Genomic DNA, 24,463 nt, shown 5'->3' on the forward strand with positions numbered 1-24,463 from the left:
CCATCTTCCCTCTCGGCCTACTTATGGCTTGCGTCCTCGTCCGCTTCCTACTTGTGGTCTTCCAAGCGTTGGTGTTGCTATTCTTGAGACGACTTCATATCCTGACGATGTTCATCCTGAATAGCAGCATGTGATGGCGTCGAAGCTTGATTGATGCTCTTGACCACATAGGCGCGTGGGATCTCATTTCTCTTCCTCGTGCTCGTCCCATCACTTCTAAGTGGATCTAAAAGGTTAAGACTGATGGTTCTCTTGAGTGTTACAAAGCTCATCTAGTGGTGAGAACATGGTCATGACTGATGAGACATTTGCTCCTATAATGGCCAACATGACCACTCTTCGCGAACTTTTCGTCATGGCTTCTGTTCGCCGCCGGTATCTCTCAACTTCATGTAAGAATGCCTACATGTAGCCACTACATGAGTACTCTCTTTCGAATGGCACGGTTTGTCGTCTTCGTCGCTCTTTATATGGTCTTGAGTAAAACCCTCCTGCCTGGTTTGAGCACTTCGTCTTAGTGCTAACTGCGGCTGGTTTTTTCGGTGAGTGCTCATGATCCTGCACTTCCTGTCCACATTCAACTCATGGTTGAACACTTCTTTTATATGTGAATCATCACTGGCGACGACTCACAAGTACATTGCCTTTGTGAAGGCTCATCATAATGAGTTTCTTATGTCCGATCTTAGTCCTCGTCACTACTTGCGATTAAGGTTTCTTCTACCTCTAATGGCTTCTTTATTTCCTAAGAGAAGCATATCCAGGATCTTATTGCCCGTGCTGCTCTTACTGATGAGCACACTCATCCACCTTGTGTCCACCTCCGCTCCCTGTAAGTCCGAATGGGCATCCTTTGCCTGGTGGCGGATTGCTATGTGTGTTGTCTCGATCCCACATCCCGTGTTCCCTTTATGGGCGACACCATAACCGTACGCTCGAGCACCACCAATGGCGAGCAAGACCTCGAACAATCGGCGCATACCAGGATTTTATGCACGGGACACGCCCGAGAACACGGCGCTACCTATCGTCAAGGCCAAGGGCACACTATAGGAGAACGTGCGATGCTTAATCAGTGCGTGACACAAAATCCGCAAACAGGACAAGGACACCAACCCGAATCAGCGGGGAACGAAGAGTGCACAGGCACGTGGGATGCTGGATCAAGTCCATCTGCTACCAGTACCGCCAGTCTCCCCGACTCTATTCCCTTGTTTACAAGTTATTTTCAGAAGTGGCATCATCTCCTTGAGTCACTTGTGTGGCCCTCGTCTCTCATCCTTCGTGCGACGTGGTCCTCTTGGATCCGTCTCCGATGATGTCTTTAGACTGTCAGGGTTGTTGGCTTGGTAAACAGGTCCAATTACCTTATACTCATGGCGAGATTATGTCTTAGCGTCGTTTCGACCTTGTTCTCTCTGATGTCTGGGTCCATCTCCTTTGCATCAAAAGTAGGTCATCGCTAGTATATTATCATTATAGATGATTTCTCTCCACACACCTGGATCTATTTTATTTCTTCTCGTAGTGAGGTCTTACCTATATATAAGCGTTTTGCTGCCATGGTTCACATTCAGTTCTCTACGCTTATTGTGTTATGCGAAGACTCTGCTAAAGAGCAAATCTCCAAGTTCTTGCATGGAGTCCTTGTTGAGCAGGGTGTTGTTGCTTAGATCTCTTTTTCTTGGTGCTCAACTGTTTGCTCAAAATGGCGACGCAAACATGGTCACCTTGAGAAGGCTCATGCATTGATGGTCGTCACCTCTCTTCCGCCGCACTTTCGGGCCGAGTCTTTCACCACTTCCATCTATCTCATCAACCTTCAGCCATCCGCTGCTCGATAGGGTGGCGTTCCTTTCAAGCGTCTATATAACTATTTCTTGATTATTTGGCCGTGTTATGTCCTTCTTGACCCTCGTGAAGGCACCAAACTGATTGCCCAGTCTACTGAGTGTGTCTTCATAGGTTACAACGATGAGCTAACAGGATATCGTTGTAGGGAACATGTTGGTTGTTGGATGCCTATTTCTTGGGATGTGACTTTTGTTGAGTCCCACCCCTACTACCCGTGCTTATTTTCATCAACTTATTTATTGGAGGATATCTCTTTCCTCACTTTCCCGACACTCCTACCACTCATGTTGAGTGGTTATCCATTCATCGTACTCCTCCTGCTTCTCCGACTATTGTAGATCCAACATAATCTCTTATGATTTCCACACCTCGCTTATCACAGACCTTCATCACTGGTAGCTTCCTTGTCACCATGACTTGAGATTTGTCTCGATGATTCCAGCTCCTACTCTGCTATCTTTTCCTCACTTTTATACACGTCGTCCGCGTTTTGTGGATGTGTCTACTAATGTGCCATCTTCCCTGTCTCGGCCTACTTATGGCTTGCGTCCTCGTCTGCTTTCTACTTGTGGTCTTCCAAGCGTTGGCGTTGCTATTCTTGAGAGGACTTCATATCCTGACTTTGTTCATACTGAATAGCAGCATGTGATGGCGTCGAAGCTTGATTGATGCTCCTGACCAAATCGGCGCATGGGATCTCATTTCTCTTCCTCGTGCTCGTCTCATCACTTCTAAGTGGATCTAAAAGGTTAAGACTGATGGTTCTCTTGAGTGTTACAAAGCTCATCTAGTGGTGAGAACATGGTCCTGACTATGATGAGACACTTGCTCCTATAATGGCCAACATGACCACTCTTCGCAGACCTTTCGTCGTTGCTTCTGTTCGCCGCCGGTATGTCTCAACTTGATGTAAGAATGCCTACATATAGCCACTACATGAGTATTCTCTTCCGGATGGCATTGTTTGTCGTCTTCGTCGCTCTTTATATGGCCTTGAGTAAACCCCTCCTGCCTGGTTTGAGCACTTCGTCTCAGTGCTAACTATGGCTGGTTTTTTCGGTGAGTGCTCATGATCTTGTACTTCCTGTCCACCATTCAACTCATGGTCGAACACTTCTTTTATATGTGAATCATCACTGGCGACGACTCACAAGTACATTGCCTTTGTGAAGGCTCATCATAATGAGTTTCTGATCTTCGATCTTAGTCCTCGTCACTACTTGCGATTGAGGTTTCTTCTACCTCTAATGGCTTCTTTATTTCCTAAGAGAAGCATATCCAGGATCTTATTGCTCGTGCTGCTCTTACTGATGAGCACACTCGTCCACCTTGTGTCCACCTCCGCTCCCTGTAAGTCCGGATGGGCATCCTGTGCCTGGTGGTGGATTGCTATCTGTGTTGTCTCGATCCCACATCCCGTGTTCCCTTTATGGGCGACACCATAACCGCACGCTCGAGCACCACCAATGGCGAGCAAGAGCTCGGACAATCGGCGCATATACCTGGATTTTATGCACGGGACACGCCCGAGAACACGGCGCTACCTATCGTCAAGGCCAAGGGCACACTATAGGAGAACCTGGGATGCTTAATCAAGTGCGTGACACAAAATCCGCAAACAGGACAAGGACACCAACCCGAATCAGCGAGGAACGAAGCGTGCACAGGTACGTGGGATGCTGGATCAAGTCCATCTGCTGCCACTACCGCCAGTCACCCCGCCTCTATTGCCTTGTTTACAAGTTATTTTCAGAAGTGGCATCATCTCCTTGAGTCACTTGTGTGGCCCTCATCTCTCATCCTTAGTTCGACGTGGTCCTCTAGGACCCGTCTCCGGTGATGTCTTTAGACTGTCAGGGTTGTCAGCTTGGTAAACAGGTCCAATTACCTTATACTCATGGCGAGACTATGTCTCTGCGTCGTTTCGACCTTGTTCCCTCTGATGTCTGGGTCCATCTCCTTTGCCTCAAAAGTAGGTCATCGCTAGTATATTATCTTTATAGAAGATTTCTCTACACATACCTGGATCTATTTTATTTCTTCTCGTAGTGAGGTCTTTCCTATATATAAGTGTTTTGATGCCACGGTTCACATTTAGTTCTCTATGCTTATTGTGTTATGCGAAGACTCTGCTAAAGAGCAAATCTCCAAGTTCTTGCTTGGAGTCCTTGTTGAGCAGGGTGTTGTTGCTTAGATCTCTTTTTCTTGGTGCTCAACTGTTTGCTCAAAATGGCGTCGCAAACATCATCACCTTGAGAAGGCTCATTTGTTGATGGTCGTCACCTCTCTTCTGCCGCACTTTCGGGCCGAGTCTGTCACCACTTCCATCTATCTCATCAACCTTCAGCCATCCGCTGCTTGATAGGGTAGCGTTCCTTTCAAGCGTCTATCTTACTATTTCTTGATTATTTGGTCGTGTTATGTCCTTCTTGACCCTCGTGAAGGCACCAAACTGACTGCCCAGTCTATTGAGTGTGTCTTCATAGGTTACAACGGTGAGCTAACAGGATATCATTGTAGGGAACATGTTGGTTGTTGGATGCCTATTTCTTGGGATGTGACTTTTGTTGAGTCTCACCCCTTCTACCCGTGCTCATTTTCATCAACTTCTTTATTGGAGGATATCTCTTTCCTCACTTTCCCGACACTCCTACCACTCCTGTTGAGCCGTTATCCATTCATCGTACTACTCCTCCTTCTCCAATTATTGTAGATGCAACATATTCTCCTATGATTTCTTCACCTCGCTTATCACAGACCTTCATCACTGGTAGCTTCCTTGTCACCATGGCTTGAGATTTGTCTCGATGATTCCGGCCCGTACTCTGCTATCTTTTCCTCACTTTTACACACCTCGTCCGTGTATTGTGGGTGCGTCTACTAATGTGCCATCTTCCCTTTCTCAGCCTACTTATGGCTTGCGTCCTCGTCCGCTTCCTACTTGTGGTCTTCCAAGCGTTGGCGTTGCTATTCTTGAGAGGACTTCATATCCTGACTTTGTTCATACTGAATAGCAGCATGTGATGGCGTCGAAGCTTGATTGATGCTCTTGACCACATCAGTGCGTGGGATCTCATTTCTCTTCCTCGTGCTCGTCTCATCACTTCTAAGTGGATCTAAAAGGTTAAGACTGATGGTTCTCTTGAGTGTTACAAAGCTCATCTAGTGGTGAGAACATGGTCATGACTATGATGAGACACTTGCTCCTATAATGGCCAACATGAGCAATCTTCGCGGACTTTTCGTCGTGGCTTCTGTTCGCCGCCGGTATGTCTCAACTTGATGTAAGAATGCCTACATGTAGCCACTACATGAGTATTCTCTTCCGGACGGCATGGTTTGTCATCTTCGTCGCTCTTTATATGGTCTTGAGTAAACCCCTCCTGCCTTGTTTGAGCACTTCGTCTTTGTGCTAACTGCGGCTGGTTTTTTTCGGTGAGTGCTCATGATCCTGCACTTCCTGTCCACCATTCAACTCATGGTCGAACACTTCTTGCCCCTCGCGAAGCCACCAAACTGACTGCCCAGTCTATTGAGTGTGTCTTCATAGGTTACAACGATGAGCTAACAGGATATCGTTGTAGGGAACATGTTGGTTGTTGGATGCCTATTTCTTGGGATGTGACTTTTGTTGAGTCGCACCCCTTCTACCCGAGCTCATTTTCATCAACTTCTTTATTGGAGGATATCTCTTTCCTCACTTTCCCGACACTCCTATCACTCATGTTGAGCCGTTATCCATTTATCGTACTCCTCCTGCTTCTCGACTATTGTAGATCCAACATAATCTCCTATGATTTCCTCACCTCGCGTATCACAGACCTTCATCACTGGTAGCTTCCTTGTCACCATGACTTGAGATTTGTCTCGATGATTCCTGCTCGTACTCTGCTATCTTTTCCTCACTTTTATACACATCGTCCGCGTGTTGTGGGCGTGTCTACTAATGTGCCATCTTCCTTGTCTTAACCTACTTATGGCTTGCGTCCTCATCTGCTTCCTACTTGTGGTCTTCCAAGCGTTGGCATTGCTATTCTTGAGACGACTTCATATCCTGACGTTGTTCATCCTGAATAGCAGCATGTGATGGCGTCAAAGCTTGATTGATGCTCTTGACCACATCGGCGCGTGGGATCTCATTTTTCTTCCTCGTACTCGTCTCATCACTTCTAAGTGGATCTAGAAGGTTAAGACTGATGGTTCTCTTGAGTGTTACAAAGCTCATCTAGTGGTGAGAACATGGTCATGACTATGATGAGACATTTGCTCCTATAATGGCCAACATGTCCACTCTTCGCAAACTTTTCGTCATGGCTTCTATTCACCGCCGATATGTCTCAACTTGATGTAAGAATGCCTACATGTGGCCACTACATGAGTATTCTCTTCCGGATGGCATGGTTTGTCGCCTTCGTCGCTCTTTATATGGTCTTGAGTAAACCCCTCCTGCCTGGTTTGAGCACTTCATCTTAGTGCTAACTACTGCTGGTTTTTTCGGTGAGTGCTCATGATCCTGCACTTCCTATCCACCATTCAACTCATGGTCGAACACTTCTTTTATATGCCTTTGTGAAGGCTCGTCATAGTGAGTTTCTTATCTCCGATCTTAGTCCTCGTCACTACTTGCGATTAAGGTTTCTTCTACCTCTAATGGCTTCTTTATTTCCTAAGAGAAGCATATCCAGGATCTTATTGCTCGTGCTGCTCTTACTGATGAGCACACTCATCCACCTGGTGTCCACCTCCGCTCCCTATAAGTCCGGATGGGCATCCCTTGCCTGGTGGCGGATTGCAATGTGTGTTGACTCGATCCCACATCCCGTGTTCCCTTTATGGACAACACCATAACCGCACGCTCAAGCACCACCAATGGCGAGCAAGAGCTCGAACAATCGGCGCATACTTGGATTTTATGCACGGGACACGCCCGAGAACACGACGCTACCTTCGTCAAGGCCAAGGGCACACTATAGGAGAACGTGGGATGCTTAATCAAGTGCGTGACACAAAATCCGCAAACAGGACAAGGACACCAACCCGAATCAGCGGGGAACGAAGAGTGCACAGGCACGTGGGATGCTGGATCAAGTTCATCTGCTGCCACTACCGCCAGTCTCCCCGCCTCAATTGCCTTGTTTACAAGTTATTTTCAGAAGTGGCATCATCTCCTTGAGTCACTTGTGTGGCCCTCGTCTCTCATCCTTAGTTCGACGTGGTCCTCTTGGATCCATCTCCGGTGATGTCTTTAGACTGTCAGGGTTGTCGGCTTGGTAAACAGGTCCAATTACCTTATACTTATGGCGAGACTATGTCTCAGCGTCGTTTCGACCTTGTTCTATCTGATGTGTGGGTCCATCTCCTTTGCCTCAAAAGTAGATCATCGCTAGTATATTATCTTTATAGATGATTTCTCTCCACACACCTGGATCTCTTTTATTTTTTCTCGTAGTGAGGTCTTATCTATATATAAGCGTTTTCCTGCCACGGTTCACATTCAGTTCTCTACGCTTATTGTGTTATGCGAAGACTCTGCTAAAGAGTATATCTCCAAGCTCTTGCATGGAGTCCTTGTTAAGCAGGGTGCTGTTGCTCAGATCTCTTTTCTTGGTCCTCAACTGTTTGCTCAAAATGGCATCACAAACATCGTCACCTTGAGAAGGCTCATGCGTAGATGGTCGTCACCTCTCTTCCGCCGCACTTTCGGGCCAGAGTCTGTAACCACTTCCATCTATCTCATCAACCTTCAGCCATCCGCTGCTTGATAGGGTAGCGTTCCTTTCAAGTGTCTATCTTACAATTTCTTGATTACTTGGTCGTGTTATGTCCTTCTTGCCCCTCGTGAAGGCACCAAACTGACTGCCCAGTCTATTGAGTGTGTCTTCATTGGTTACAACGATGAGATAACAGGATATCGTTGTAGGGAACATGTTGGTTGTTGGATCCCTATTTCTTGGGATGTGACTTTTGTTGAGTCTCACCCCTTCTACCCGTGCTCATTTTCATCAACTTCTTTATTGGAGGATATCTCTTTCCTCACTTTCCCGACACTCCTATCACACCTGTTGAGCCATTATGCATTCATCGTACTCCTCCTGCTTCTCCGACTATTGTAGATCCAACATAATCTCCAATGATTTCTTCACCTCGCTTATCACAGACCTTCATCACTGGTAGCTTCCTTGTCACCATGACTTGAGATTTGTCTCGATGATTCCGGCTTGTACTCTGCTATCTTTTCCTCACTTTTATACACGTCGTCCGCGTATTGTGGGTGTGTCTACTAATGTGACATCTTCCCTTTCTCAGCCTACTTATGGCTTGCGTCCTCGTCCACTTCAAACTTGTGGTCTTCCAAGCGTTGGCGTTGCTATTCTTGAGAGGACTTCATATTCTGACGTTGTTCATCCTGAATAGCAGCATGTGATGGCGTCAAAGCTTGATTGATGCTCTTGACCACATCGGTGCGTGGGATCTCATTTCTCTTCCTCGTGCTCGTCCCATCACTTCTAAGTGGATCTAAAAGGTTAAGACTGATGGTTCTCTTGAGTGTTACAAAGCTCACCTAGTGGTGAGAACATGGTCATGACTATGATGAGACATTTGCTCCTATAATGGCCAACATGACCACTATTCGTAGACTTCTCGTCGTGGCTTCTGTTCGCCGCCGGTATGTCTCAACTTGATGTAAGAATGCCTACATGTAGCCACTACATGAGTATTCTCTTCCGGATGGCATGGTTTGTCGTCTTCGTCTCTCTTTATATGGTCTTGACTAAACCCCTCCTGCCTGGTTTGAGCACTTCATCTTAGTGCTAACCGCGGCTGGTTTTTTCGGTGAGTGCTCATCATCCTGCACTTCGTATCCACCATTCAACTCATGGTCGAACACTCCTTTTATATGCCTTTGTGAAGGCTCGTCATTATGAGTTTCTTATCTCCGATCTTAGTCCTCGTCACTACTTGCGATTAAGGTTTCTTCTACCTCTAATGGCTTCTTTATTTCCTAAGAAAAGCATATCCAGGATCTTATTGCTCGTGCTGCTCTTACTGATGGGCACACTCATCCACCTTGTGTCCACCTCCGCTCCCTATAAGTCCGGATGGGCATCCTTTGCTTGGTGGCAAACTGCTATGTGTGCTGTCTCGATCCCACATCCCGTGTTCCCTTTATGGGCAACACCATAACCGCACGCTCAAGCACCACCAATGGCGAGCAAGAGCTCGGACAATCGGCTCATACTTGGATCTTATGCACGGGACACGCCCGAGAACACGACGCTACCTATCGTCAAGGCTAAGGGCACACTGTAGGAGAATGTGGGATGCTTAATCAAGTGCCTGACACAAAATCCGCAAACAGGACAAGGACACCAACCAGAATCAGCGGGGAACGAGGACTGCTCAGGCACGTGGGATGCTGGATCAAGTCCATCTGCTGCCACTACCGCCAGTCTCCCCGCCTCTATTGCCTTGTTTACAAGTTATTTTCAGAAGTGGCATCATCTCCTTGAGTCACTTGTGTGGCCCTCGTCTCTCATCCTTAGTTCGACGTGGTCCTCTTGGATCCGTCTCCGGTGATGTCTTTAGTCTGTCAGGGTTGTCGACTTGGTAAACAGTTCCAATTACCTTATACTCATGGCGAGACTATGTCTTAGCGTCGTTTCGACCTTGTTCTCTCTCATGTCTGGGTCCATCTCCTTTGCCTCAAAAGTAGGTCATCGCTAGTATATTATCTTTATAGATGATTTCTCTCCACACACCTGGATCTATTTTATTTCTTCTCGTAGTGAGGTCGTATCTATATATAAATGTTTTGCTGCCACGGTTCACATTCAGTTCTCTACGCTTATTGTGTTATGCGAAGACTCTGCTAAAGGGTATATCTCCAAGCTCTTGCATGGAGTCCTTGTTGAGCAGGGTGTTGTTACTCAGATCTCCTTTCTTGGTGCTCAACTGTTTGCTCAAAATGGCATCACAAACATCGTCACCTTGAGAAGGCTCATGCGTTGATGGTCGTCACCTCTCTTCCGCCGCACTTTTGGGCTAGAGTCTGTCACCACTTCCATCTATCTCATCAACCTTCGGCCATCCGCTGCTTGATAGCATGGCGTTCCTTTCAAGCGTCTATCTTACTATTTCTTGATTATTTGGCCGTGTTATGTCCTTCTTGCCCCTCGTGAAGGCACCAAACCGACTGCCTAGTCTATTGAGTTTGTCTTCATAAGTTATAACGATGAGCTAACAGGATATCGTTGTAGGGAACATGTTGGTTGTTGGATGCCTATTTCTTGGGATGTGACTTTTGTTGAGTCTCACCCCTTCTACCCGTGCTCATCTGCATCAACTTCTTTATTGGAGGATATCTCTTTCCTCACTTTCCCGACACTCCTATCACTCCTGTTGAGCTATTATCCATTCATCGTACTCCTCCTGCTTCTCGACTATTGCAGATCCAACATAATCTCCTATGATTTCCTCACCTCGCTTATCACAGACCTTCATCACTGGTAGCTTCCTTGTCACCATGACTTGAGATTTGTCTTGATGATTCCTGCTCGTACTCTGCTATCTTTTCCTCACTTTTATACACGTCGTCCGTGTTGTGGGAGTGTCTACTAATGTGCCATCTTCCCTGTCTCGGCCTACTTATGACTTGCGTCCTCGTCCGCTTCCTACTTGTGGTCTTCCAAGCGTTGGTGTTGCTATTCTTGAGACGACTTCATATGCTGACGTTTTTCATCCTGAATAGCAGCATGTGATGGCGTCGAAGCTTGATTGATGCTCTTGACCACATCGGCGCGTGGGATCTCATTTCTCTTCCTCGTGCTCGTCCCATCACTTCTAAGTGGATCTAAAATTTTAAGGCTGATGGTTCTCTTGAGTGTTACAAAGCTCATCTAGTGGTGAGAACATGGTCATGACTATGATGAGACATTTGCTCCTATAATGGCCAATATGACCACTATTCGTAGACTTCTCATCATGGCTTCTGTTCGTCGCCGGTATGTCTCAACATGATGTAAGAATGCCTACATGTAGCCACTACATGAGTATTCTCTTCCGGATGGCATGGTTTGTCGTCTTCGTCGCTCTTTATATGGTTTTGAGTAAACCCCTCCTGCCTGGTTTGAGCACTTCATCTTAGTGCTAACTGCGGCTGGTTTTTTCGGTGAGTGCTCATGATCCTGCACTTCGTCTCCACCATTCAACTCATGGTCGAACACTCCTTTTATATGCCTTTGTGAAGGCTCATCATAATGAGTTTCTTATCTCCGATCTTAGTCCTCGTCACTACTTGCGATTAAGGTTTCTTCTACCTCTAATGGCTTATTTATTTCCTAAGAGAAGCATATCCAGGATCTTATTGCTCATGCTGCTCTTACTGATGGGCACACTCATCCACCTTGTGTCCACCTCCGCTCCCTATAAGTCCGGATGGGCATCCTTTGCTTGGAGGCAGACTGCTATGTGTGCTGTCTCGATCCCACATCCCGTGTTCCCTTTATGGGCAACACCATAACCGCACGCTCAAGCACCACCAATGGCGAGCAAGAGCTCGGACAATCGGCGCATACTTGGATTTTATGCAGGGGACACGCCCGAGAACACGGCGCTACCTATCGTCAAGGCCAAGGGCACACTGTAAGAGAATGTGGGATGCTTAATCAAGTGCCTGATACAAAATCCGCAAACAGGACAAGGACACCAACCAGAATCAGCGGGGAACGAGGACTGCACAGGCACGTGGGATGCTGGATCATGTCCATCTGCTGCCACTACCGCCAGTCTCCCCGCCTCTATTGCCTTGTTTACAAGTTATTTTCAAAAGTGGCATCATCTCCTTGAGTCACTTGTGTGGCCCTCGTCTCTCATCCTTAGTTCGACGTGGTCCTCTTGGATCCGTCTCCGGTGATGTCTTTAGACTGTCAGGGTTGTCGGCTTGGTAAACAATTCCAATTACCTTATACTCATGGCGAGACTATGTCTCGGCGTCGTTTCGACCTTGTTCTCTCTCATGTCTGGATCCATCTCCTTTGCCTCAAAAGTAGGTCATCGCTAGTATATTAACTTTATAGATGATTTCTCTCCACACATCTGGATCTATTTTATTTCTTCTGGTAGTGAGGTCTTATCTATATATAAGCGTTTTGTTGCTACGGTTCACATTCAGTTCTCTACACTTATTGTGTTATGCGAAGACTCTGCTAAAGAGTATATCTCCAAGCTCTTGGATGGAGTCCTTGTTGAGCAGGGTGTTGTTGCTCAGATCTCCTTTCTTGGTGCACAACTGTTTGCTCAAATTTGCATCACAAACATCGTCACCTTGAGAAGGCTCATGCGTTGATGGTCGTCACTTCTCTTCCGCCGCACTTTTGGGCCAGAGTCTGTCACCACATCCATCTATCTCATCAACCTTCAGCCATCCGCTGCTTGATAGTGTGGCGTTCCTTTCAAGCGTCTATCTTACTATTTCTTGATTATTTGGCCGTGTTATGTCCTTCTTGCCCCTCGTGAAGGCACCAAACTGACTGCCAACTTTTGTTGAGTCTCACCCCTTCTACCCGTGCTCATTTTCATCAACTTCTTTATTGGAGGATATCTCTTTCCTCACTTCTAAGTGGATCTAGAAGGTTAAGACTGATGGTTCTCTTGAGTGTTACAAAGCTCATCTAGTGGTGAGAACATGGTCATGACTATGATGAGACATTTGCTCCTATAATGGCCAACATGTCCACTCTTCGCAAACTTTTCGTCATGGCTTCTATTCGCCGCCGGTATGTCTCAACTTGATGTAAGAATGCCTACATGTGGCCACTACATGAGTATTCTCTTCCGGATGGCATGGTTTGTCGTCTTCGTCGCTCTTTATATGGTCTTGAGTAAACCCCTCCTGCCTGGTTTGAGCACTTCATCTTAGTGCTAACTACTGCTGGTTTTTTCGGTGAGTGCTCATGATCCTGCACTTCCTATCCACCATTCAACTCATGGTCGAACACTTCTTTTATATGCCTTTGTGAAGGCTCGTCATAATGAGTTTCTTATCTCCGATCTTAGTCCTCGTCACTACTTGCGATTAAGGTTTCTTCTACCTCTAATGGCTTCTTTATTTCCTAAGAGAAGCATATCCAGGATCTTATTGCTCGTGCTGCTCTTACTGATGAGCACACTCATCCACCTGGTGTCCACCTCCGCTCCCTATAAGTCCGGATGGGCATCCCTTGCCTGGTGGCGAATTGCAATGTGTGTTGACTCGATCCCACATCCCGTGTTCCCTTTATGGACAACACCATAACCGCACACTCAAGCACCACCAATGGCGAGCAAGAGCTCGGACAATCGGCGCATACTTGGATTTTATGCACGGGACACGCCCGAGAACACGACGCTACCTTCGTCAAGGCCAAGGGCACACTATAGGAGAACGTGGGATGCTTAATCAAGTGCGTGACACAAAATCCGCAAACAGGACAAGGACACCAACCCGAATCAGCGGGGAACGAAGAGTGCACAGGCACGTGGGATGCTGGATCAAGTTCATCTGTTGCCACTACCGCCAGTCTCCCCGCCTCAATTGCCTTGTTTACAAGTTATTTTCAGAAGTGGCATCATCTCCTTGAGTCACTTGTGTGGCCCTCGTCTCTCATCCTTAGTTCGACGTGGTCCTCTTGGATCCATCTCCGGTGATGTCTTTAGACTGTCAGGGTTGTCGGCTTGGTAAACAGGTCCAATTACCTTATACTTATGGCGAGACTATGTCTCAGCGTCGTTTCGACCTTGTTCTATCTGATGTGTGGGTCCATCTCCTTTGCCTCAAAAGTAGGTCATCGCTAGTATATTATCTTTATAGATGATTTCTCTCCACACACCTGGATCTCTTTTATTTTTTCTCGTAGTGAGGTCTTATCTATATATAAGCGTTTTCCTACCACGGTTCACATTCAGTTCTCTACGCTTATTGTGTTATGCGAAGACTCTGCTAAAGAGTATATCTCCAAGCTCTTGCATGGAGTCCTTGTTAAGCAGGGTGCTGTTGCTCAGATCTCTTTTCTTGGTCCTCAACTGTTTGCTCAAAATGGCATCACAAACATCGTCACCTTGAGAAGGCTCATGCGTAGATGGTCGTCACCTCTCTTCCGCCGCACTTTCGGGCCAGAGTCTGTAACCACTTCCATCTATCTCATCAACCTTCAGCCATCCGCTGCTTGATAGGGTAGCGTTCCTTTCAAGTGTCTATCTTACAATTTCTTGATTACTTGGTCGTGTTATGTCCTTCTTGCCCCTCGTGAAGGCACCAAACTGACAGCCCAGTCTATTGAGTGTGTCTTCATTGGTTACAACGATGAGATAACAGGATATCGTTGTAGGGAACATGTTGGTTGTTGGATCCCTATTTCTTGGGATGTGACTTTTGTTGAGTCTCACCCCTTCTACCCGTGCTCATTTTCATCAACTTCTTTATTGGAGGATATCTCTTTCCTCACTTTCCCGACACTCCTATCACACCTGTTGAGCCATTATGCATTCATCGTACTCCTCCTGCTTCTCCGACTATTGTAGATCCAACATAATCTCCTATGATTTCTTCACCTCGCTTATCACAGACCTTCATCACTGGTAGCTTCCTTGTCACCATGACTTGAGATTTGTCTCGATGATTCCGGCTTGTACTCTGCTATCTTTTCCTCACTTTTATACACGTCGTCCGCGTATTGTGGGTGTGTCTACTAATGTGACATCTTCCCTTTCTCAGCCTACTTATGGCTTGCGTCCTCGTCCACTTCAAACTTGTGGTCTTCCAAACGTTGGCGTTGCTATTCTTGAGAGGACTTCATATCCTGACGTTGTTCATCCTGAATAGCAGCATGTGATGGCGTCAAAGCTTGATTGATGCTCTTGACCACATCGGTGCGTGGGATCTCATTTCTCTTCCTCGTGCTCGTCCCATCACTTCTAAGTGGATCTAAAAGGTTAAGACTGATGGTTCTCTTGAGTGTTACAAAGCTCATCTAGTGGTGAGAACATGGTCATGACTATGATGAGACATTTGCTCCTATAATGGCCAACATGACCACTATTCGTAGACTTCTCGTCGTGGCTTCTGTTCGCCGCCGGTATGTCTCAACTTGATGTAAGAATGCCTACATGTAGCCACTACATGAGTATTCTCTTCCGGATGGCATGGTTTGTCGTCTTCGTCGCGCTTTATATGGTCTTGACTAAACCCCTCCTGCCTGGTTTGAGCACTTCATCTTAGTGCTAACCGCGGCTGGTTTTTTCGGTGAGTGCTCATCATCCTGCACTTCGTATCCACCATTCAACTCATGGTCGAACACTCCTTTTATATGCCTTTGTGAAGGCTCGTCATAATGAGTTTCTTATCTCCGATCTTAGTCCTCGTCACTACTTGCGATTAAGGTTTCTTCTACCTCTAATGGCTTCTTTATTTCCTAAGAAAAGCATATCCAGGATCTTATTGCTCGTGCTGCTCTTACTGATGGGCACACTCATCCACCTTGTGTCCACCTCCGCTCCCTATAAGTCCGGATGGGCATCCTTTGCTTGGTGGCAGACTGCTATGTGTGCTGTCTCGATCCCACATCCCGTGTTCCCTTTATGGGCAACACCATAACCGCACGCTCAAGCACCACCAATGGCGAGCAAGAGCTCGGACAATCGGCTCATACTTGGATCTTATGCACGGGACACGCCCGAGAACACGACGCTACCTATCGTCAAGGCTAAGGGCACACTGTAGGAGAATGTGGGATGCTTAATCAAGTGCCTGACACAAAATCCGCAAACAGGACAAGGACACCAACCAGAATCAGCGGGGAACGAGGACTGCTCAGGCACGTGGGATGCTGGATCAAGTCCATCTGCTGCCACTACCGCCAGTCTCCCCGCCTCTATTGCCTTGTTTACAAGTTATTTTCAGAAGTGGCATCATCTCCTTGAGTCACTTGTGTGGCCCTCGTCTCTCATCCTTAGTTCGACGTGGTCCTCTTGGATCCGTCTCCGGTGATGTCTTTAGTCTGTCAGGGTTGTCGACTTGGTAAACAGTTCCAATTACCTTATACTCATGGCGAGACTATGTCTTAGCATCGTTTCGACCTTGTTCTCTCTCATGTCTGGGTCCATCTCCTTTGCCTCAAAAGTAGGTCATCGCTAGTATATTATCTTTATAGATGATTTCTCTCCACACACCTGGATCTATTTTATTTCTTCTCGTAGTGAGGTCGTATCTATATATAAATGTTTTGCTGCCACGGTTCACATTCAGTTCTCTACGCTTATTGTGTTATGCGAAGACTCTGCTAAAGGGTATATCTCCAAGCTCTTGCATGGAGTCCTTGTTGAGCAGGGTGTTGTTACTCAGATCTCCTTTCTTGGTGCTCAACTGTTTGCTCAAAATGGCATCACAAACATCGTCACCTTGAGAAGGCTCATGCGTTGATGGTCGTCACCTCTCTTCCGCCGCACTTTTGGGCTAGAGTCTGTCACCACTTCCATCTATCTCATCAACCTTCGGCCATCCGCTGCTTGATAGCATGGCGTTCCTTTCAAGCGTCTATCTTACTATTTCTTGATTATTTGGCCGTGTTATGTCCTTCTTGCCCCTCGTGAAGGCACCAAACCGACTGCCTAGTCTATTGAGTTTGTCTTCATAAGTTATAACGATGAGCTAACAGGATATTGTTGTAGGGAACATGTTGGTTGTTGGATGCCTATTTCTTGGGATGTGACTTTTGTTGAGTCTCACCCCTTCTACCCGTGCTCATTTGCATCAACTTCTTTATTGGAGGATATCTCTTTCCTCACTTTCCCGACACTCCTATCACTCCTGTTGAGCTATTATCCATTCATCGTACTCCTCCTGCTTCTCGACTATTGCAGATCCAACATAATCTCCTATGATTTCCTCACCTCGCTTATCACAGACCTTCATCACTGGTAGCTTCCTTGTCACCATGACTTGAGATTTGTCTTGATGATTCCTGCTCGTACTCTGCTATCTTTTCCTCACTTTTATACACGTCGTCCGTGTTGTGGGAGTGTCTACTAATGTGCCATCTTCCCTGTCTCGGCCTACTTATAACTTGCGTCCTCGTCCGCTTCCTACTTGTGGTCTTCCAAGCGTTGGTATTGCTATTCTTGAGACGACTTCATATGCTGACGTTTTTCATCCTGAATAGCAGCATGTGATGGCGTCGAAGCTTGATTGATGCTCTTGACCACATCGGCGCGTGGGATCTCATTTCTCTTCCTCGTGCTCGTCCCATCACTTCTAAGTGGATCTAAAATTTTAAGGCTGATGGTTCTCTTGAGTGTTACAAAGCTCATCTAGTGGTGAGAACATGGTCATGACTATGATGAGACATTTGCTCCTATAATGGCCAATATGACCACTATTCGTAGACTTCTCATCATGGCTTCTGTTCGCCGCCGGTATGTCTCAACATGATGTAAGAATGCCTACATGTAGCCACTACATGAGTATTCTCTTCCGGATGGCATGGTTTGTCGTCTTCGTCGCTCTTTATATGGTCTTGAGTAAACCCCTCCTGCCTGGTTTGAGCACTTCATCTTAGTGCTAACTGCGGCTGGTTTTTTCGGTGAGTGCTCATGATCCTGCACTTCGTCTCCACCATTCAACTCATGGTCGAACACTCCTTTTATATGCCTTTGTGAAGGCTCATCATAATGAGTTTCTTATCTCCGATCTTAGTCCTCGTCACTACTTGCGATTAAGGTTTCTTCTACCTCTAATGGCTTCTTTATTTCCTAAGAGAAGCATATCCAGGATCTTATTGCTCGTGCTGCTCTTACTGATGAGCACACTCATCCACCTGGTGTCCACCTCCGCTCCCTATAAGTCCGGATGGGCATCCCTTGCCTGGTGGCGGATTGCAATGTGTGTTGACTCGATCCCACATCCCGTGTTCCCTTTATGGACAACACCATAACCGCACGCTCAAGCACCACCAATGGCGAGCAAGAGCTCGGACAATCGGCACATACTTGGATTTTATGCAGGGGACACGCCCGAGAACACGGCGCTACCTATCGTCAAGGCCAAGGGCACACTGTAAGAGAATGTGGGATGCTTAATCAAGTGCCTGATACAAAATCCGCAAACAGGACAAGGACACCAACCAGAATCAGCGGGGAACGAGGACTGCTCAGGCACGTGGGATGCTGGATCAAGTCCATCTGCTGCCACTACCGCCAGTCTCCCCGCCTCTATTGCCTTGTTTACAAGTTATTTTCAAAAGTGGCATCATCTCCTTGAGTCACTTGTGTGGCCCTCGTCTCTCATCCTTAGTTCGACGTGGTCCTCTTGGATCCGTCTCCGGTGATGTCTTTAGACTGTCAGGGTTGTCGGCTTGGTAAACAATTCCAATTACCTTATACTCATGGCGAGACTATGTCTCGGCGTCGTTTCGACCTTGTTCTCTCTCATGTCTGGGTCCATCTCCTTTGCCTCAAAAGTAGGTCATCGCTAGTATATTAACTTTATAGATGATTTCTCTCCACACATCTGGATCTATTTTATTTCTTCTGGTAGTGAGGTCTTATCTATATATAAGCGTTCAGTTCTCTACACTTATTGTGTTATGCGAAGACTCTGCTAAAGAGTATATCTCCAAGCTCTTGGATGGAGTCCTTGTTGAGCAGGGTGTTGTTGCTCAGATCTCCTTTCTTGGTGCACAACTGTTTGCTCAAATTTGCATCACAAACATCGTCACCTTGAGAAGGCTCATGCGTTGATGGTCGTCACTTCTCTTCCGCCGCACTTTCGGGCCAGAGTCTGTCACCACGTCCATCTATCTCATCAACCTTCAGCCATCCGCTGCTTGATAGTGTGGCGTTCCTTTCAAGCGTCTATCTTACTATTTCTTGATTATTTGGCCGTGTTATGTCCTTCTTGCCCCTCGTGAAGGCACCAAACTGACTGCCGACTTTTGTTGAGTCTCACCCCTTCTACCCGTGCTCATTTTCATCAACTTCTTTATTGGAGGATATCTCTTTCCTCACTTCTAAGTGGATCTAGAAGGTTAAGACTGATGGTTCTCTTGAGTGTTACAAAGCTCATCTAGTGGTGAGAACATGGTCATGACTATGATGAGACATTTGCTCCTATAATGGCCAACATGTCCACTCTTCGCAAACTTTTCGTCATGGCTTCTATTCGCCGCCGGTATGTCTCAACTTGATGTAAGAATGCCTACATGTGGCCACTACATGAGTATTCTCTTCCGGATGGCATGGTTTGTCGCCTTCGTCGCTCTTTATATGGTCTTGAGTAAACCCCTCCTGCCTGGTTTGAGCACTTCATCTTAGTGCTAACTACTGCTGGTTTTTTCGGTGAGTGCTCATGATCCTGCACTTCCTATCCACCATTCAACTCATGGTCAAACACTTCTTTTATATGCCTTTGTGAAGGCTCGTCATAATGAGTTTCTTATCTCCGATCTTAGTCCTCGTCACTACTTGCGATTAAGGTTTCTTCTACCTCTAATGGCTTCTTTATTTCCTAAGAGAAGCATATCCAGGATCTTATTGCTCGTGCTGCTCTTACTGATGAGCACACTCATCCACCTGGTGTCCACCTCCGCTCCCTATAAGTCCGGATGGGCATCCTTTGCTTGGTGGCGGATTGCAATGTGTGTTGACTCGATCCCACATCCCGTGTTCCCTTTATGGACAACACCATAACCGCACGCTCAAGCACCACCAATGGCGAGCAAGAGCTCGGACAATCGGCGCATACTTGGATTTTATGCACGGGACACGCCCGAGAACACGACGCTACCTTCGTCAAGGCCAAGGGCACACTATAGGAGAACGTGGGATGCTTAATCAAGTGCTTGACACAAAATCCGCAAACAGGACAAGGACACCAACCAGAATCAGCGGGGAACGAGGACTGCACAGGCACGTGGGATGCTGGATCAAGTCCATCTGCTGCCACTACCGCCAGTCTCCCCGCCTCTATTGCCTTGTTTACAAGTTATTTTCAGAAGTGGCATCATCTCCTTGAGTCACTTGTGTGGCCCTCGTCTCTCATCCTTCGTGCGACGTGGTCCTCTTGGATCCGTCTCCGGTGATGTCTTTAGACTGTCAGGGTTGTCGGCTTGGTAAACAGTTCCAATTACTTTATACTCGTGGCGAGACTATGTCTCAGCGTCGTTTCGACCTTGTTCTCTCTCATGTCTGGGTCCATCTCCTTTGCCTCAAAAGTAGGTCATCGCTAGTATATTATCTTTATAGATGATTTCTCTCCACACACCTGGATCTATTTTATTTCTTCTCGTAGTGAGGTCGTATCTATATATAAACGTTTTGCTGCCACGGTTCACATTCAGTTCTCTACGCTTATTGTGTTATGCGAAGACTCTGCTAAAGAGTATATCTCCAAGCTCTTACATGGAGTCCTTGTTGAGCAAGGTGTTGTTGCTCAGATCTCCTTTCTTGGACCTCAACTGTTTGCTCAAAATGGCATCACAAACATCATCACCTTGAGAAGGCTCATGCGTTGATGATCGTCACCTCTCTTCCGCCGCACTTTTGGGCCAGAGTCTGTCACCACTTCCATCTATCTCATCAACCTTCAGCCATCCGCTACTTGATAGCGTGGCGTTCCTTTCAAGCGTCTATCTTACTATTTCTTGATTATTTGGCCGTGTTATGTCTTTCTTGCCCCTCGTGAAGGCACCAAACTGACTGCCCAGTCTATTGAGTTTGTCTTTAAAAGTTATAACGATGAGCTAACAGGATATCGTTGTAGGGAACATGTTGGTTGTTGGATACCTATTTCTTGGGATGTGACTTTTGTTGAGTCTCACCCCTTCTACCCGTGCTCATTTGCATCAACTTCTTTATTGGAGGATATCTCTTTCCTCACTTTCCCGACACTCCTATCACTCCTATTGAGCTATTATCCATTCATCGTACTCCTCCTGCATCTCGACTATTGTAGATCCAACATAATCTCCTATGATTTCCTCACCTCGCTTATCACAGACCTTCATCACTGGTAGCTTCCTTGTCACCATGACTTGAGATTTGTCTCGATGATTCCTGCTCGTACTCTGCTATCTTTTCCTCACTTTTATACACGTCGTCCATGTTGTGGGAGTGTCTACTAATGTGCCATCTTCCCTGTCTCGGCCTACTTATGACTTGCTTCCTCGTCTGCTTCCTACTTGTGGTCTTCCAAGCGTTGGTGTTGCTATTCTTAAGACGACTTCATATGCTGACGTTGTTCATCCTGAATAGCAGCATGGGATGGCGTCGAAGCTTGATTGATGCTCTTGACCACATCGGCGCGTGGGATCTCATTTCTCTTCCTCGTGCTCGTCCCATCACTTCTAAGTGGATCTAAAAGGTTAAGACTGATGGTTCTCTTGAGTGTTACAAAGCTCATCTAGTGGTGAGAACATGGTCATGACTATGATGATTCATTTGCTCCTATAATGGCCAAGATGACCACTATTCGTAGACTTCTCGTCGTGGCTTTTGTTCGCCGCCGATATGTCTCAACTTGATGTAAGAATGCCTACATGTAGCCACTACATGAGTATTCTCCTCCGGATGGCATGGTTTGTCGTCTTCGTCGCTCTTTATATGGACTTGAGTAAACCCCTCCTGCCTGGTTTGAGCACTTCATCTTAGTGCTAACTTCGGCTGGTTTTTGGTGAGTGCTCATGATCCTGCACTTCGTATCCAAAATTCAACTCATGGTCGAACACTCCTTTTATATGCCTTTGTGAAGGCTCGTCATAATGAGTTTCTTATCTCCGATCTTAGTCCTCGTCACTACTTGCGATTAAGGTTTCTTCTACCTCTAATGGCTTCTTTATTTCCTAAGAAAAGCATATCCAGGATCTTATTGCTCGTGCTGCTCTTACTGATGGGCACACTCATCCACCTTGTGTCCACCTCCGCTCCCTATAAGTCCGGATGGGCATCCTTTGCTTGGTGGCAGACTGTTATGTGTGCTGTCTCGATCCCACATCCCGTGTTCCCTTTATGGGCAACACCATAACCGCACGCTCAAGCACCACCAATGGCGAGCAAGAGCTCGGACAATCGGCGCATACTTGGATTTTATGCAGGGGACACGCCCGAGAACACGGCGCTACCTATCGTCAAGGCCAAGGGCACACTGTAGGAGAACGTGGGATGCTTAATCAAGTGCCTGACACAAAATCCGCAAACAGGACAAGGACACCAACCCGAATCAGTGGGGAACGAGGACTGCACAGGCACGTGGGATGCTGGATCAAGTCCATCTGCTGCCACTACCGCCAGTCTCCCCGCCTCTATTTCCTTGTTTACAAGTAATTTTCGGAAGTGGCATCATCTCCTTGAGTCACTTGTGTGGCCATCGTCTCTCATCCTTAGTTCGACGTGGTCCTTTTGGATCCGTCTCCGGTGATGTCATCAGACTGTCAGGGTTGTCGGCTTGGTAAACAAGTCCAATTACCTTATACTCATGGCGAGACTATGTCCCAGTGTCATTTCGACCTTGTTCTCTCTGATGTCTGGGTCCATCTCCTTTGCCTCAAAAGTAGGTCATCGCTAGTATATTATCTTTATTGTTGATTTCTCTCCACACACCTGGATCTATTTTATTTCTTCTCGTAGTGAGGTCTTATCTATATATAAGCATTTTGCTGCCATGGTTCACATTCAGTTCTCTACGCTTATTGTGTTATGCGAAGACTCTGCTAAAGAGTATATCTGCAAGCTCTTGCATGTAGTCCTTGTTGAGCAGGGTGATGTTGCTCAGATCTCCTTTCTTGGTGCTCAACTGTTTGGTCAAAATGGCATCACAAACATCGTCACCTTGAGAAGGCTCATGCATTGATGGTCGTCACCTCTCTTCCGCCGCACTTTCGGGCCAGAGTCTGTCACCACTTCCATCTATCTCATCAACCTTCAGCCATCCGCAGCTTGATAGGGTGGCGTTCCTTTCAAGCGTCTATGTTACTATTTCTTGATTATTTGGCCATGTTATGTCCTTGTCCCTCGTGAAGGCACCAAACTGACTGCCCAATCTATTGAGTTTTTCTTCATAGGTTACAACGATGAGCTAACAGGATATCGTTGTAGGGAACATGTTGGTAGTTGGATACCTATTTCTTGGGATGTGACTTTTGTTGAGTCTCACCCCTTCTACCCGTGCTCATTTGCATCAACTTCTTTATTGGAGGATATCTCTTTCCTCACTTTCCCGACACTCCTATCTCTCCTGTTGAGCCGTTATCCATTCATCGTACTCCTCCTGCTTCTCCGACTATTGCAGATCCAACATAATCTCTTATGGTTTCCTCACCTCGCTTATCACAGACCTTCATCACTGGTAGCTTCCTTGTCACCATGACTTGAGATTTGTCTCGATGATTCCTGCTCGTACTCTGCTATCTTATCCTCACTTTTATACACGCCGTCCGTGTTGTCGGAGTGTCTACAAATGTGCCATCTTCCCTATCTCGGCATACTTATGGCTTTCGTCCTCGTCCGCTTCCTACTTGTGGTCTTCCAAGCGTTGGTGTTGCTATTCTTGAGACGACTTCATATCCTGACGTTGTTCATTCCGAATAGCAGCATGTGATGGCGTCGAAGCTTAATTGATGCTCTTGACCACATCAGCGCGTGGGATCTCATTTCTCTTGCTCGTGCTCGTCTGATCACTTCTAAGTGGATCTAAAAGGTTAAGACTGATGGTTCTCTTGATTGTTACAAAGCTCATCTAGTGGTGAGAACATGGTCATGACTATGATGAGACATTTGCTCCTATAATGGCCAACATGACCACTATTCATAGACTTTTCATCGTGGCTTCTGTTTGCCGCCGGTATGTCTCAACTTGATGTAAGAATGCCTACATGTAGCCACTACATGAGTATTCTCTTTCGGATGGCATGGTTTGTCGTCTTCGTCGCTCTTTATATGGTCTTGAGTAAACCCCTCCTGCCTGGTTTGACCACTTCGTCTTAGTGCTTATTGCGGCTGGTTTTTTTGGTGAGTGCTAATGATCCTGCACTTCCTGTCCAGCATTCAACTCATGGTCGGACACTTCTTTTATATGTGAATCATCACTGCCGACGACTCACAAGTACATTGCCTTTGTCATAATGAGCTTCTAATCTCTGAACTTAGTCATAATGAGCTTCTTATCTCTGATCTTAGTCCTCGTCACTACTTGCGATTGAGGTTTCTTCTACCTCTAATGGCTTCTGTATTTCCTAAGAGAAGCATATCCAGGATCTTATTGCTCGTGCTGCTCTTACTGATGAGCACACTCATCCACCTTCTGTCCACCTCCGCTCCCTGGAAGTCTGGATGGGCATCCTTTGCCTGGTGGCGGATTGCTATGTGTGTTGTCTCAATCCCACATCCCGTGTTCCCTTTATGGGCGACACCATAACCGCACGCTCGAGCACCACCAATGGCGAGCAAGAGCTCGGACAATCAGCGCATACCTGGATTTTATAAATGGGACACGCCCGAGAACATGGCGCTACCTATCGTCAAGGCCAAGGGCACAATGTAGGAGAACGTGGGATGCTTAATCAAGTGCGTGCACAAAATCCACACA

General features: G+C 46.7%; 1 long non-coding RNA gene across 1 annotated transcript in view; it reads right to left on the bottom strand.

Annotated features, from left to right (window-relative positions):
* The window catches only part of LOC119305739, a 43,442-nt gene that overhangs the window by 7,000 nt on the left and 11,979 nt on the right, over positions 1-24,463 (bottom strand). The gene's annotated exons all lie outside the window — the stretch shown is intronic.

This window comes from Triticum dicoccoides, chromosome 5B, assembly GCF_002162155.2.
Source record: "Triticum dicoccoides isolate Atlit2015 ecotype Zavitan chromosome 5B, WEW_v2.0, whole genome shotgun sequence".
NCBI classification, from domain to species: Eukaryota; Viridiplantae; Streptophyta; class Magnoliopsida; order Poales; family Poaceae; genus Triticum; species Triticum dicoccoides.